This window comes from Protopterus annectens, chromosome 8.part0, assembly GCF_019279795.1.
Source record: "Protopterus annectens isolate FY-2018-M chromosome 8.part0, PAN1.0, whole genome shotgun sequence".
Taxonomy (NCBI): domain Eukaryota; kingdom Metazoa; phylum Chordata; order Ceratodontiformes; family Protopteridae; genus Protopterus; species Protopterus annectens.
In genome coordinates, this window is record NC_056741.1 from 588,081,929 (window position 1) to 588,096,205 (window position 14,277).

Below are 14,277 nucleotides of genomic sequence, written 5' to 3' on the forward strand. Positions count from 1 at the left end.
GCTCACATGGCAGGGCAATGCATTCAAGGCCTATGGACTGCAGAACAAAGAAAACTGCACATAAACCAAAAAGAGATGCTAGCTGTACAGAAAGCGCTGACAGCCTTCAAGGATTTACTACAACCTGGACAACTGGCAATAAAGACGGACAACACCACAGTAATGTGGTACATAAACAAGGGGGCACACATTCCTACCCTCTTTACAGGCAAGCAATAATCTTATGGAACACAACACTGACCTACCAAGTCCAGTTACAAGCTCACTTCCTGCCAGGACAGAAAAACACATTGGCAGACGACCTAAGCAGAAACATCAAAGATCCCCACGAGTGGAAGCTAGACCCACAAATATTTGCAATGATAATTCAAAGATGGGGCCTACCAAATATAGATCTGTTTGCCAGTCCTCAAAACTACAAACTGACAAAATTCTGTACAAGGACATTCCACCAACAAGCTTGGAAAGTGGATGCCCTCTCCTTCAGTTGGAAAAACCTGACAGCATATGCCTTTCCACCATTACCTCTTCTCACAAAGGTTCTTTTGAAAGTCAAAAAGGAGAAACCTCGAATGATTCTCATAGCCCCAGACTGGCCACGCCAGCACTGGTACCCACTATTGAAGAATATGGCTCACAGTCCACCATGGATATTGCCTCAAATACCTCATTTGCTCACACAGCAGGACAAGCAGATTCCACACAGCCAGATCAAAACCTTAAACCTGGCTGCATGGCAGATCATTTAAGCAGCCAACCAGCCCCTCTTTCACAAGCAGTACTGGATGTTATTCTAGAAGCCAGGAGGCCAAGCACCAGGAAGGCTTACTCGGACAAATGGAAAAGGTTTTCAGCTTGGAACCAAGCTAAAGGCCTGGATACAACTCAGCCTCATATGCCTCACATTCTGCAGTATTTAGCTGAGATGTTGCATAAAGGACTTTCCTTCTCCTCTTTTAAAATCCATGCTTCAGCTATTTCAGCTCACTACGACACTAATCCACCTTTATTTTCAAATCCACTCCTAAGGCAGTTCCTCAGAGGGGCAAAAAACATTAGACCACCTAGAAGAGCTCCTACACCTACATGGGACCTCAACTTTAATCTGGAAAAACTAACATTACCTCCCTTTGAACCAGCTTTTTCTGCAGACCTTCAGTTCCTGTCTTGGAAGACTGCCCTGCTCCTGCCAATAACTTCTGCTAGGAGAGTTTCAGAATTACAGGCACTTATGGCAGTGGAACCTTTCCTCATTTTTCATCAGGGCAGAGTTTCCCTATGAACTAATCCTTCCTTCATGCCTAAGGTGGTTTCCAGCGTAGCTTTAAATCAAACCATCCATCTACCCACTTTCTTCCCCAACCCACAGAACAAAGGGGAGAGACTCCTACATTCCTTGGACATTCACAGGCAGCTTCGATATTACTTGGATAAAACTAAAGCTTTCAGAAAAACTGACCAGCTCTTTGTTTCCTATGCTACAGCTTCTCAAGGGAGGGCCATTTCCAAGCAAACCATTTCTAAATGGATAGGCCATTGCATACGATTCTGCTATACCCATCATCGGAAACCAGTTCCTCCTACCATTAGATCCCACTCTACCAGAGCAACATCTACCTCTACAGCCTTTCTCAGGGGGGTTCCTACCAAGGAAATTTTAGAAGCTGCAACTTGGAGTTCTGTACACACCTTCACCAAACATTATCACCTACCTCTTTATTCCAAGTCCAGGGCAGGCTTCGCCACTGCAGTTCTGCAGGGACTCATTGCCTCCTCTAACCCTCTATAATGCCTCCACCCTACCTTAGCTTTGGGACTCAACCCAAGTGGAATGACTGCAGCAGGGTAACACGATGAACATAGTACAGTTTTGTACCTACCATAAATGTAGATGTTCGAGTGTTCACCCTGCTGCAGTCCAGTTTACCCTCCCTCCAACCCCTCTGATCTACTGGCTAAACCTATGCTATGCCTTACTGATGTGTTTGCTTGTAGCTGAAGGGTTTTTGTGTCTGTACAGTGTTCTCACTTTTTGGTACTGATTTGGATCACCCTTTTGGGGGCACCTGACATCTGGGGCAAGAAAAACTGAAGAAAATAGCGTCGGTTGCAGTATATGTACCCCTGGCGCACTGACGTCAGGGATGAGGCGACAGCAACCGACGTCGGACCAAGACTTTGGAAATCCGGCCGACTGAGGGACCGCCTGACTACAGGATAACCCCAAGTGTAATGACTGCAGCAGGGTGAACACTCGAACATCTACATTTATGGAGGGTACAAAACTGTACTTTATCCCTTGGGAAGCTCTCCTTTGTAGTACAGTAGCGAGTTCTGTAATAAACGTAGTACAGTTGCAGTAATCATCGATGTTTGAGTAGGGGTGCTGCTGTAGTATGGGCTTCCACCTTTCCTTTCCTTTTTTTTTTTTTTTTTTGCAGAGAGATTTGCATTCACTGTCCTTTGTGGGCAGAGATTAGGAGACTTTCACTGCTCTTTGTAGGCAGAGGGTAGGAAGAGGCAAGGTAGGTTTTGTGCTTCTAATGTTGGTGCACCTCTGTGTCTCCACAGGGGGTCTCCAGCATTTGGCCTTCAGGTGATACTGCATGCAACCTACGTAAAATTCTTTGTAGCGGAGAAACAGCTTTTTAGGTGTCCAGGAGCTTTACAGACTAGAGTTAGGCTCCCTTTATTTTTTTATTCCTTATGACAGTGCACTCTTGCTGGTGACTGTCGAGCTGTAAAGGTACTGAAGAGTGCATGAGCTGGTCTCCTTTTTTAGCTGTGCTTCAACAAATGTCTCAGGCTGTAAGGACATGCAAGCTTCACACTGAGAATGTCCAAAAACTCAGGAAGTCAGATTGGAAGATAATTAACTGCCTAAGGCTAAATGTTCTTCATGTTTCACTGTTGCAGTCATTACATTTGGGTAATCTGCTGGCAGGTTGCCCTCAGTCGGCCTGAATTCCAAAGTCTTGGGTCCTGTGTTGGTTGCTGTCTCCTCTTCCATGATGTCAGGTCGTCAGGGGTACAAAACAAGCAGCCAATGCCTTTTTCTTTAGTCTTTCTTGCTGCGCGGTGCCCGAAGCAGTATCATTTTTCAAGTGTCGGTCGGCCGACTCCTGAAATATTCGAGTTTAAGTTTCAGAACCGAAGTCTTCACTAAAGCTAAGTACCAATTTGGGGAAACTTTTTTCTTGCTCCATACCAATGTCAGAAAAAGTTAATAATTGTATTACTTGTGGGAAGCAAATACCTCATAAGGATTACCATTTATACTGTGTTCCTTGCCTAGGCCTTGATCACAACGTGCCTGGCTGTCTGTTTTGTGCTAGATTTAACCAACGCACTATTAAGCGTCTGTATAGTTTTGCCTCAAAGTATTTTGGAAACTGATTTAACTACCCAGAAATGTCGTCAGATAGCAATCCAACTACCGGAGTTCATAAAAAAACGCAAAGAAAAGGACAGAGACAGACAGTCAAGGTCCAAAACTGATGACGAAGCTTCTCCTAAGTCAGTCGCCAGTACTCAGTGAGGTGCTTTTGCAGCCCCGGATACCCACTACTTTTGAGTCTAAGGCCTCTACCGACACCCATGTGGAGTCCGGCATGCCGCAAGATATTCAAAGTATTGGACCTATGGATGTATCTCCCTTGGATGGGTCCGGAGCCGCTGAGCAGGCACCAGCTTCTGAGGGTGTATTCAGGCCTCAACATTTTTATATCAAACCGACAACAGCTGCAAAACCGAAGACAAAAGCAACTTCTAAAACTAAAAAACCGACACATAAGCCACGTGCACAGGCCTCTATGCCTAAAAAACAGATGATCAAAATGGCTGAAGACCTAATTACTTTGATCAGGGGTTCCCATCCTCCTCCAGATAAGAGGCCTAGGCAAGACACTGACTATGAATCTTCAGATCAGGTTTCTATTTCTTCTGATTCCTCCTCTGATCAGGAATGATCTATTCCTCCCTATGAGGATTCTGATGCAGAGGAGTCTATACCATCTGCATCACCTCTTGAGGATTATTCATTTGGAGAAACCTTGCATACTTTGAGGGAGCATTTTCACTGGGAGAGTCAAGATTTCTCAGAATCAAAAAAGAGGCTCTGGGATTTCCTCCTCCTTCCTCAGCATAGGCCTTTAGCCATACCCCCTGTTTTAGATATTGTGGATGATGTTTTTTCAGAGTCAAGCTTGACCCCTGACTCCTTACCTCCGGCTTCCAGCAAACCTGACAGTTATTACAAGGTCCCTGACTCGCACAAATTTTTATTTAGAAACCCTGCTGCTGATCCTGAAACTATTTCATAGGGTCCAAAGGGAGTTAAGGCCTCAACAGCAAAAAATCCTACCCCCCCTGACAGAGATTCAAGGGCACTGGATAGATGGGGAAAAAAGGTTTATACGTCTGCAACCTTGGCAATTAGGGCCTTAAACTGCCAGTTTCATATGCTCAAGTATCAACAACATGTTATGGGATTGCTGAAACAGAAAATGATGTTGATTTTCTGAATGTGCAGAAAATAAAGAATTGCAGGAATTATTGCATGCAGCTGAACAAGTTGGAAAGCATACTTTGCAATGTGGTTTTGATGGGGCGCTTCTACCTCCAAATCTGGAGGAGATAAAGCGCAAAACTACAGAAAACAGTCCCAATGACTTTTCTCTACCTTCACCAAGCACTTATCTTTTGGCAGCACCCTTAGGGGGAATATTAGCACTTTTTGCTCAAAATTGGCAGTTAATAACCCAGGACAAGTGGGTGATAAACATTGTATCACAGGGATACAGATTCCATTTCCATTCTCTGCCAATGGCAAGCGGTTGGCCAGGTCTGCCAAAAAATCAATGGGCAGAGGCACAGAAACAGGTTACATCTATCATGGATATGGGGGCCATTCAGCCAGTACCAGAACTGGAAAAAGGGCAAGGTTTTTACTCAAGACTGTTCTTGATACCCAGAAAGGACAAGGCCTGGCGGCCAATACTGGATTTATCGATTTTGAACACATACCCATTCCAAAATTCAAAATGCTGACTTTGCAGCAGCTTCTGCCCATGCTGGGCAAGAGTGCTTGGCTGGTGACATTAGACCTAAAAGAGGCATACCTGCATTTCCCAATAAGGCCATTGTGCAGAAGATACCTCAGATTCAAGCCTGGCTTTTAATGCATTACCAATTCTCTGCACTGCCCTTTGGCTTATCTACTGTGCCCAGGGTCTTTACAAAGTGCCTGGCACCAGTAATTGCATTTTGCAGACAAAGAAGTATTCACATATATCCTTACTTGGATGACTGTCTCATTCAAGCAGAGAACAAGGACATTCTTCTTCAACACATGGCGTTTGTGAAAACGCTTCTAACATGCCTAGGGTACACAATAAACGAAAAGAAATCACAACTGGTACCTCCTCAAAAGATAACATTCCTGGGTACAAGCTTGAATACAACTGCCCAGATGACTTGCCTCACGCCAGACAAGCAAAGGCAACTGACTACTTACTTCAAACTGATGGCAACAAAAACCCAGTTATCTGCAAGACAAATTCTGCAGGCTTTGGGCTTCATAGCATCCTGCATCCTACTGATTCCATATGCAAGACTGCGTGTGAGGAAACTTCAATGGTACCTAAAAAGGTTATGGAGTCAACATTGTCACAGTCTGGAAATAATGATTCCTCTCATTCCCTGCCTACAACAGGAGTTTCTATGGTGGGCAAAGGCATGTCACCAAAATATGAGACGGGCCTTCACTCTACCCCCTGCCAGCCAAACCTTAACAACAGACTCATCAGATTATGCCTGGGGGGCCCACATGGCGGGAAGATGCATTCAGGGCATATGGACCCCAAAACAAATGCATCTACATATCAACCAGAAAGAGATGCTAGCTGTTCAAAATGCCCTGACAGCCTTCAAGGACTTGCTTCATCCAGGACAACTACTGATAAAGACTGACAACACCACGGTCATGTGGTATATAAACAAGCAGGAGGGCACGCACTCATACCCCCTTTGCAGATTAGCCATGGCACTGTGGGACACAGCTTTGACTTACCAAATACATCTTCAAGCTCTGTTCCTGCCAGGAAAGCAAAATACTCTGGCAGACTATTTAAGCAGAAACCTTATGGCTCCTCACGAGTGGAAACTAGATCCACAAGTCTTCAGCACGATAACAAAGAAATGGGGGAGCCCAGACATAGATCTATTTGCCTCCTCTCAAAATTATCAATTGAAAAGATTCTGCACAAGGACTTATCACAGACAAGCATGGAAAGTGGACGCCCTATCCTTCAGTTGGAAAAACACATCAGTTTACGCCTTTCCTCCACTGCCTCTTCTTCCCAAGGTCCTCCTAAAAGTCAGACAAGAGAAACCAAAGATGATACTAATTGCCCCGGACTGGCCCCGCCAATACTGGTATCCAGTCCTAAGGAACTTGTTTTTATACCCAGCTTGGACCTTACCTCAAAGACCTCAACTGCTGTCCCAGCAAAACAATCAGATCCTGCACAATCAACTCCAGATACTGAACCTGGCAGCATGGCTGATCATGTAGATATACAAGCAACACCTCTCAGTAAAGCTGTGATGGATGTCATTCTGGAAGCCAGAAGGCCTTGTACTAGAAAATCTTATGCTGATAAATGGAAGAGATTCTGTGCTTGGAATCAAGCACAAGGAACTGATACAGCAGAACCAAATATTCTTCAGATATTACAGTACTTAACTGAGATGCTTGACAAAGGCCTATCTTTCTCATCAATTAAAATCCTTGCCTCTGCCATTACGGCTCATTACAATACAGAGCCACCAATCTTTTTATCATCCTTTACTAAAGCAGTATCTTAGAGGAGCCAAAAATTTAAGGCCTTCTAGAAGATCACCAATACCTGCATGGGACCTGAATTATGTGTTGGAAAAGCTCACCCTGCCTCCATTTGAACCAGCTGCTACTGCCGATATAAAATTCTTATCATGGAAAACAGCTCTGCTACTAGCAATTACTTCAGCAAGAAGAGTCTCAGAGCTACAGGCCCTCATGGCTGTGGAGACTTTTATCATATTTTACCCAGATAGGGTGTCTCTGAGGACAAATCCAACATTTATGCCTAAGATGGTTTCCAGTGTGGCTCTCAACCAAACTATTCATGTGCCAACCTTTTATCCAAATCCGCAGAACAAGGGGAAGAGAATTCTGCATTCCTTGGGCGTACACAGACAGCTAAGATTCTACTTGAGCAGGACTAAAGCTCTAAGAAAAACTGAGCAATTACTAGTGACATATGCTGCAGGATCAGAAGGAAATGCTATTTCAAAGCAGACTATTTCGAAGTGGATAAGCCACTGCATTCGTTTCTGCTACTTACACCATGGTAAACCTGTGCCCAAGGGCATTAGGTCTCATTCCACCAGAGCTGCAGCTACTTCAGCAGCCTTTCTCAGAGGAGTACCAACCAAAGACATTCTAGTAGAGGCTGCTACTTGGAGTTCTGTTCACACCTTTACAAAACATTATCATTTGCCTCTCTACTCAAGTCCAGGGCAGGCTTTGCCACTGCAGATGTTCATTGTGCATACAGCTGCAGTAATCACAGATGGGTTTTCAGCCGTCAGGCGGTCCCTCGGTCAGCCGAATTCCAAAGTCTTGGTCCAAGGCCGGTTGTCGTCGCTTACTCTTCTGACGTCAGGAAGGCCAGAGTATATAAGACACAGCCGACGCCATGTTCTTAAGTCTTTTTTGCCGCGCGGTGCCCAAAGCAGAAGCAGTTCGCAAGTGCCGTTCGGCCAGCTCCTGAATTACGAAAACATTGGAACCGAAGTCTTCTTTAAAGCTAAGTACCCCGTTGGGGAAACTTTTCTTGCCTCAGACCGATGTCAGAAAAAGTTAATAATTGTATTTCTTGTGGGAAGCAAATACCGCATAAGGATTTCCATTCCCTTTGCATACCTAGTTTGGGCCCAGACCACAACGTCTCGGGCTGTCGCTTTTGCGCTACCTTCAATAAACGCACTATCAAGCGTCGGGCGGAGTTCGCCCAACATTACTTTGGTAAAGCTTTTGATTATAAAATGTCGTCGGACACTCCGACTACCGTTTTGTCCAAAAAACACAAGGAAAAGGACCGACACGCGAGACCCGCGGTCCCCGCCGACACCACGCCAAAACAGGCTACACGTGGTCCGGTTCTCAGCGAGATGCCTTTGCAGTCCCTGACTACCGACGACACTCCTTTGGCGGTGTCCTCTGTATCCGAGACCACTGGGTCCTCGGCCCTTTCCCAGACTAGAACCGAAGCCCCTGCTAATGTCGAGCCTACTAATGTGGACAGGTCCACATCCACCCATGGTGTATTTAGGCCTTCATCTTCTTTTTCAATAAAGGCTTTTAATAAATCCAAAGCAGCCAGGCATACCACGAGGCCTGTTGCACAGGGCCCATCTCCTGGACCCATGCCTAAGAAACAGATGCTTAAAATGGCTGAGGATTTAATTACTCTTATCAGAGGTTCTCAGCCCCCTCCTGACAAGAGACCCAGAGTGGAGGAAGAATCTCCCTCTTCTGATCAGGGATCCATTTTATCAGAACATTCTGATGCAGAGGAACACTCTTACTCCCCTTTTGAGGATTCGGATGCTGAACAGTCCATTCCTTCTGTATCACCTCCTGAGGATTTTTCTTTTGGGGAAACCTTGCACACTTTGAGGGAACACTTCCATTGGGAAGGCCAAGACTTTTCAGATTCCAAGAAAAGACTTAGGGAATTTCTTTGGTTACCTCAGCACAGACCTCTGGCTATACCCCCTGTTTTGGATGTACTGGATGATGTCTATTCGGAGGCTTGCCTTAACCCTGATTCTCTGCCTCCTGCACCAGTAAAACCTGATAGGTATTACAGAGTACCCAGCTCTCGCCAATTTCTCTACAAAGGCCATAATGCTGACCCTGAAACCATTTCACAAGGCCCCAAGGGATTAAAGGCCTCCACTGCCAAGAATCCTCTCCCTACAGAAAGGGAATCCAGATCTCTAGAAAGGTGGGGAAAAAAGGTATATACCTCGGCCACCCTAGCCATGAGGGCCTTAAACTGTCAGTTTCATATGATCAAATATCAACAGTACCTGTTATCACAATTAAGGAACAAAATGTCTCAACCTGAACAACCAGATGTAAAAGAGTTACAGGATATGATGCATAGCGCGGAGCAAGTGGGTAAACACACCTTACAATGTGGTTATGATGCCCTAGAGGCTTCCAGTAGAGCAGCTGCTACAGGATCAGTTATTCGCAGACATGCCTGGCTTAGGGAACAAAATTTACCTGATCAAGTCAAAGCTAAACTTCTTGATGCTCCTTTACAAAAGGATGTACTATTTGGTACTAATGCTGAGGAGATACTACGGAAAATGGAAGAAAAAGCCAAATCTATGCAAACTGTCAAGGCTTTCTTACAGGTCCAACCACCACGTTGTAGCAGAAATTGGCCTTCAAAAAACTGGTCCTTTCCAGCCACTGACAAGCCCCAAAGAGGTAGATACAGACGCACAAGGGGCAGAGGGCAATCACAAGGATCATATAGAGGCAGACCATGGCAATCTCCAGCACCAAGAGGTGGTGAAGACAGTGCACAACAATACAGGAAGCAAACCCAATGACTCCCTCATTTCCATGCCAAGCAAGTCTCAGCTGGCAGCACCTTTGGAGGGAAACTAGCATTATTTGCAAGCAATTGGCATATTGTCACAACAGACAAATGGATACTGGACATTATAAACAGAGGCTACAAATTTCAATTTCACACTCTTCCAAAATGAGAGGCATGCCAAACCTGCCACAAAATCAAAGGGCAGAGGCACAACTGCAAATTTCAAAGCTCCTAAACATGAGAGCTATACAAAAGGTACCTACACACCAACAAGGTCAAGGTTTTTATTCAAGGCTTTTTCTGGTACCAAGAAAAGGAACCGACTGGAGACCCATTTTGGACTTATCCATCCTAAACACATTCCTACTCGTACCAAAATTCAAGATGCTCACATTACAGCAACTTCTTCCCATGCTGGGCAAGGAGTTTTGGCTGGTAACGTTGGACCTCAAGGAGGCATACCTGCATGTCCCAATCGGACAAAGCTGCAGAAGATACCTCAGATTTCTTGCAGGTTCAATCCACTATCAATTCTCTGCATTGCCCTTTGGCTTATCTACTGCACCCAGAGTATTCACAAAGTGCCTGGCATCAGTGATTGCCTACTGCAGACTTCAAGGGATACAAATTTACCCTTATCTGGACGACTGCCTGATCCAAGCGGACAGCAAACGCATACTACTGAAACATCTGGCATATGTGACACGGTTACTGCTTTCTCTGGGATATACCATCAACAAGGAGAAATCAAGGCTAACACCATCTCAGAAAATAACCTTCCTGGGTGCCAACTTGGACACAAACACCCAGATGGCATATCTTACGCCAGAAAAACAAGGGCAACTATCTCAGTACTTCGAAACACTAGCAAAAAGTACCAGGCTTACTGCAAGGAAAATCCTGCAGGCTCTGGGATTCATGGCATCTTGTATTCTTTTAATCCCATGTGCAAAGCTGCATATGAGGAAACTTCAATGGTACCTAAAAAATCTATGGTCTCAACACAGTCACAGTTTGGAAGCAATTATACCAATAATTTCATGTTTGCAAAAGGAATTTCTATGGTGGGCCCAAGCATGTCAAGTAAACACAGGCCTTCCATTCTGCAAGCCTCAAGCAAAACAAGTCATAACCACAGACGCCTCAGATTACGCCTGGGGGGCGCACATGAAGGACAGGTGCATTCAAGGCAGATGGTCCCAAAAGGAAAAGCACCTTCACATCAATCAAAAAGAAATGCTAGCAGTAATAAATGCAATTACAGCTTTCAAGGACTTCCTGCATCCAGGACAATTACTGATAAGAACAGACAACACCACAGTAATGTGATACATAAACAAACAAGGAGGAACACATTCATACCCCTTGTGCAGACTAGCCATGACTCTTTGGAACTTGGCTCTGGAAAAACAAATCGAACTTCAAGCACAGTACTTGCCAGGACTGGAAAATACACTGGCAGACACTCTAAGCAGAAATATGACAGATCCACACGAATGGAAGTTACATCCTCAGGTGTTTACAGAGATAATCCAAGCGTGGGGGAGACCAGACATAAATCTTTTTGCCTCCCACAGGAACCATCAACTGAAAAAGTTTTGTTCAAGGAGCTTTCATCCAAAGGCCTGGAAAGTGGACGCCCTTTCATTCAGTTGGACAGCATGGACAGTTTATGCATTCCCACCTCTGCCTCTTCTGCCCAAAGTGCTTTTGAAAGCAAGAACAGACAAACCGAGGATGATACTGATTGCTCCAGATTGGCCAAGGCAACACTGGTATCCACTCCTGAGGAGCCTAACACATACTCCTCCCTGGTCCCTGCCTCTAATGCCTCTTCTACTGACTCAGAACAGCTACAAAACTCTTCACAGTCAGCTGAAAACACTCAACCTCGCTGCATGGAAAATTCCTTGACACCACAACAGTCCCTACTCTCAAAGGAGGTGCAGGATGTCATTTTGGAGGCCAGAAGACCATCTACTAGAAAAGCTTACTCCATAAAATGGAAGCGGTTTTGCTGTTGGAATGAGAAAAGAGGCCAGGACCCTAGAAAATTGAACTTGCCTCAGGTTTTACAGTACCTAGCTGAATTGCTGAACAGTGGACTTTCATTTTCTTCCATAAAAATACATGCCTCAGCCATTTCTGCAGAATTCAACACGGATCCTCCTTTATTCTCTCACCCACTCTTACGACAGTTCCTCAGAGGGGCTAAGAATATAAGACCTCCAAGGAAGCAACCAATACCAGCCTGGGACCTTAACTACATACTAGAAAAATTAACATTGCCTCCCTTTGAACCTGCTGCCTCAACAGATCTGCAATATTTGTCCTGGAAAACAGCTTTCCTTCTGGCCATCACTTCAGCTCGTAGGGTTTCTGAACTACATGCCCTCATGGCGGTGCAGCCCTTCCTCATCTTCCATCAGGACAGGGTTTCCCTTCGTACCAACCCATCTTTTATGCCAAAAGTGGTATCCAGGGTAGCCTTAAATCAAGCCATACACCTACCTACCTTTTATCCTAACCCTCAAAACAAAGGGGAAAGGCTGCTTCACTCTTTAGACATCCATAGGCAGCTACGTTACTATTTGGACAGAACAAAGTCCTTCAGGAAATCAGAACAACTTTTTGTGTCCTATGCCGTAGGGGTGCAAGGAAAACCAGTAACCAAACAGACCATTTCCAAGTGGATTGGCCACTGCATAGGGTTTTGTTATTCCTATCATGGGAAATCTGTCCCTACTGGAATCAGATCTCACTCCACCAGGGCCACAGCCACCTCTACAGCCTTCCTCAGAGGTGTTCCTACTAAGGATATTTTGGAGGCAGCCACTTGGAGTTCTGTACATACCTTCACAAAACACTACCACCTGCCCTTATATTCCAGGACAAGAGCAGGCTTTGCCACTGCTGTTTTGCAGGGCATTCTGGCTCAACCCAGTTCCTCATAGTACCTACCACCCTATGCATAGCTTTGGGACTCTACCCATCTGTGATTACTGCAGCTGTATGCACGATGAACATAGTACAGTTTTGTACCTACCATAAATGTAGATGTTCGAGTGCTAATACAGCTGCAGTACAGGTTTCCCTCCCTCCTTCCCCACTTGGTAAAGGCACGGGGCCTAACAACCTCTTCATACCACCTGACTGGGTTATCCTGCTATGTTTTATTTGCTTGCTTACTCTGATTTTGCATTACATTGCATTGCTTGCTTATGTAGATAAGCCTTTTTTATGTATTGCCTTCCTTTTGGGGGCACCTGACATCTGGGGCAAGAAAGATTGAAGAACATGGCGTCGGCTGTGTCTTATATACTCTGGCCTTCCTGACGTCAGAAGAGTAAGCGACGACAACCGACGCCGGACCAAGACTTTGGAATTCGGCCGACCGAGGGACCGCCTGACGGCTGAAAACCCATCTGTGATTACTGCAGCTGTATTAGCACTCGAACATCTACATTTATGGTAGGTACAAAACTGTACTTTCTGCAGGGCCTTATAGCCGCACCTAACACTGTTTAACTCCAGCCTCCCACCCATAGCTTTGGGATTCTACCCAAATGTAATGACTGCAACAGTGAAACACGAAGAACAATAGTACAGTTGTGTTGTTGTTGTATCTTTCGGCTTTTCCCGGTTAGGGGTTGCCACAGCAGAACTCTGGTCCGCTAATGATTGGCAGTAGATTTTTATGTACCGAGTTGCCAGCCCTGACGTACAACCTTCAACGAAGGTACGCCCACTCACGCATGTCTTCACACAGAAGACGCTTTAGCAGAGAATCAAACAGGACAACGTCTTATGGTGAGGCGACAACGCTAGTACAGTTGTGTACATTTACCATAAATGTAGATGTTCGAGTGTATTCACTGTTGCAGTCCAGGTTACCCATCCGCCACCCCCCTTTCATTCTGGAGTTTATCTTTCCTTCTCTGTCTTCTACAACCTATGTGTTGTATTTGCTTGTAGATGAAGGTAAAGTTTATATTGATGCATTATATATACCTTTGCTACCTTTTTGGGGACACCTGACATCTGGGGCAAGAAAAACTAAAGAAAATGGCGTCTGCTGCTTGTTTTGTACCCCGACGACCTGACGTCACAGAAAAGGAGACAGCAACCGACGCAGGATCCAAGACTTTGGAATTCAGGCCGACTGAGGGCAACCTGTCAGCAGATTACCCAAATGTAATGACTGCAACAGTGAATACACTCGAACATCTACATTTGTGGTAAGTGTACACAACTGTACTTTCCAATGAGTAGTGAATTGTAATGCATCATTGACCCACCTCAAAACACCTGTGGTTATGGTGAGCATGTTAGCTCATTTGCTGTCTTCTTGGTTTCATGTTGTGAGATTACCTTCCTTTTTTCTGGCTGGAGTGCGAGTGGTTAAAGTACATTTGTTGGCAATTGTCCAGTTCAAAAACTGAAGGGCGCACACTAGCTTTCTGGTTACAGCTCAGTTTTCAGCTGACATCCTTGGCTTATAAAGCAGGCTGACATCTGGTAAAGGGGATGACTGCACTACTTTTTAAATGTTATGTGATTCCTCTTCATTCTGAGTATACAGCAGCAATGATCCTGTTCATTGAAATATCTGTGA